This window comes from Octodon degus, unplaced genomic scaffold, assembly GCF_000260255.1.
Source record: "Octodon degus isolate 3935 unplaced genomic scaffold, OctDeg1.0 scaffold00033, whole genome shotgun sequence".
In the NCBI taxonomy this organism is placed as follows: Eukaryota; Metazoa; Chordata; class Mammalia; order Rodentia; family Octodontidae; genus Octodon; species Octodon degus.
The window spans coordinates 15,568,910-15,571,797 of record NW_004524609.1 but is presented as its reverse complement, the minus strand read 5'-3'; the positions used below and the strand labels follow the sequence as shown (position 1 = coordinate 15,571,797).

General features: G+C 47.2%; 1 non-coding gene and 1 pseudogene across 1 annotated transcript; one reads left to right on the top strand and one right to left on the bottom strand.

The window, feature by feature from the left end:
• Positions 1–420: 420 nt before the first annotated feature.
• Positions 421–1,666, top strand: LOC101559659 (annotated as a pseudogene).
• Trnag-gcc lies at positions 1,261–1,331 on the bottom strand. The gene has a single exon. It is a non-coding gene; the product is annotated as a tRNA-Gly (tRNA).
• Positions 1,667–2,888: the final 1,222 nt, after the last annotated feature.

Below are 2,888 nucleotides of genomic sequence, written 5' to 3'. Positions count from 1 at the left end.
GTGTGTGAACTCAGCAAAATATTCCAAAATAGTCCAGTAGTCCATAATAACACTGGGTCTACCTCTTGACTGGCAACATCAGAAGTTGTTGACCTGAGTCCCCTACAGCTCAACATAACAATATGGCTTTACTTCTTTTTTTTTTTTTTTTTTTTTTCAGAACTGGGGATTGAACTCAGGCCTGTGTGCTTGCCAGGCAAGCATTTATTCTACTGAGCCATCTCCCCGGCCCCTGCTTTACTTCTTATACATCATTTTTATATTTTTTTGCTGGATGGTTAAGACCAAGGTTAAGCAAGACCTATGTAACAAGAATTGTACTTTTGTTGGCCACAGTCTGTGGCGGTTGTGCGTGGTTTCTGGGTGCTTTCTGAGCGTACGTGACCCACGGTTGCCACCTTCCTTCCTTTGGTTCCCGCAATGCCGATGTACCAGGTAAAGCCCTATCACGGGGGCAGCGCGCCGCTGCGTGTAGAGCTTCCTACCTGCATGTACAGGCTCCCCAATGTGCACTGCCAGACCAGCAGCCCTGTGCCCCATGCTGGCCACGTGCAGGAAGCATTAGGGCCCCTCTCTGCAAGCTCTTGAGTGCTGCCAAGATGATATTTTAAAACGTTTATACGAGTTGAAAGCTGCAGTTGATGGTCTCTCCAAGATGATTCATACCCCTGATGCCCATGTGGATGTAACCAACATCATCCAAGCAGATGAGCCCAGTGCTCTGACGACCAATGCGTTGGACTTGAATTCAGTGCTTGCAAAGGATTATGGGGCACTGAAAGACATTGCGGTCAATGCAAACCCAGTCTCGCCTCCCCTCTCTCTGCTCGTGCTGCACAGGATGCTCTGTGAGCGCTATAGGGTCCTGTCCACGGTCCACACACATTCATCTGTCAAGAGTGTGCCTGAGAACCTTCTCAAGTGCTTTGGGGGACAGACTAGAACGGGCCCATCATGAGTATCAGCTGGGCTTTACCTTAATTTGGAAGAATGTGCCCAAGACTCAGATGAAGTTCAGTGTGCAGACGATGTGCCCCATTGAAGGGGAAGGGAACACTGCACATTTCTTGTTCTCTCTCTTTGGCCAGAAGCACAATGCTGTGACCTTAACCCTTATAGATAGCTGGGTAGATATGCTATTTTCCTTTTTTTTTTTTTTTTTTTTTTGGTGGAACCAGGGATTGAACTCAGGCCCTTGCTCTTGCCAGGGAAGCACTTATTCCACTGAGCCATCTCCCTGGCCCCAAGGTGACAGGGCACTGCATGGGCCGGGAATCAAACCCGGGCCTCCCGCATGGCAGGCGAGAATTCTACCACTGAACCACCCATGCACACATTGTAACCGGGGATTGAACTCAGATCCTTGAGTTTGCCAGTCAAGCACTTATCCTACTGGGCCAACTCCCCGGCCCCTATATATCGCTATTTTTTTAGCTAAAAGAGGGGAGTAGTAAAGAAAAAGCAGCTGTTTTCTGCTCCATGAACTCTGCTCTGGGGAAGAGCCCATGGCTGGTTGGGAATGAGCTCACTGGCAGATGTGGTGCTCTGGTCTGTGCCTCAGCAGACCGGGGGCTGCAGCACGGCAGCACCTGCCAATGTGCAGCGATGGCTTAAGTCCTGTGAAAACCTGGCCCCTTTCAACACTGCCCTCAAGCTGCTTAAGTAAATTCCAGTAACTGGTTCAAGTAAAGCTGTGAAAGCCTGAGAGAATGTTTTCTCTCCATGTGACTCTCCTTAGGCACACTCTACGTCATCGATCACTTTCCTCTTTGGCCCCATAATCTCGTTGATCAGAAAATTTGGGACACAACTAAGTTACATGATGTTATGTGGGAGGCTCAATAACTCCAGGCCTCCAATCCTATTGCAAGTGGGTTTCTGGGTTCCTGTGAAACTGCCACATCATGACTCTGCGCCACGTATCCCTTAGTGGTCACCTGAGTGCCTCTGACCTATAAAATTCTCTCTCTCTCTCTCTCTCTCTTTTTTTTTTTTTTTTTTTTTTTGTGGAATCGGGGATTGAACTCAGGCCCTTGTGCTTGCCAGGGAAGCACTTATTCTTTTTTTTGGCAGAACCAGGGATTGAACTTAGGCCCTTGCGCTTGCCAGGGAAGTGCTTATTCCGCTGAGCCATCTCCCCGGCCCTATAAAATTCTCTTGGTGCATCAGTGTCTGACTTCCTCTTCCCCTACCTCTGCTGAGCTAAGCTCCTAATTCTTACCCCGCCTATTTCCCATAAGTCTCCTGCTATGCCCCGGAGGTGGGACTTCCTGTCATAGCCCGGTTGCCTAGTTACTCGCACCTTTTAGCTGCCCGCGTCATTTCCCTATGCCTTCACTATATATACACAGAGTTTTCTTTGAATAGACAAGACTTGATCAGAATCCTGTCTTGTCTTCATTTCTCACATCTCCTGTCTTTTGTCCCCTCCTCAATTCGCCGCTCCTCTCCCAGGTGACCTTCGTTGACTGACCTGCTGGCTCGAGACAATGTTATAGTACAAGTTCTCATATGTCCTGAATCTTAATTGACCTTGGAAAGTTAGGGCCAAAATGTTGGCTTTCCTTGTGACCCTCCTTTTTCTCTAATTTTTGGTCTGCAAACTTAGGTTGTTAACCCTCCAGAAGAGAAGCTTACTGTTATTACCATACAACCTCGGCTGTTAAGCTTAACCTCACTGTCTGAATATCAAACATCTTAGGCATAATATGGAACAGGTATTTTTCATCAAGTATTGATATGTTAAACTTTAAATCCCTACAGAATATGACGAAAAAAAAATTTTTTTTAATTAAAATATAGGGGCTGGGGAGATGGTTCAGTAGAATAAGTAATTACCTGGCAAGCGCAAGGGCCTGAGTTCAATCCCCGGTTCCGAAAAAAAAAGC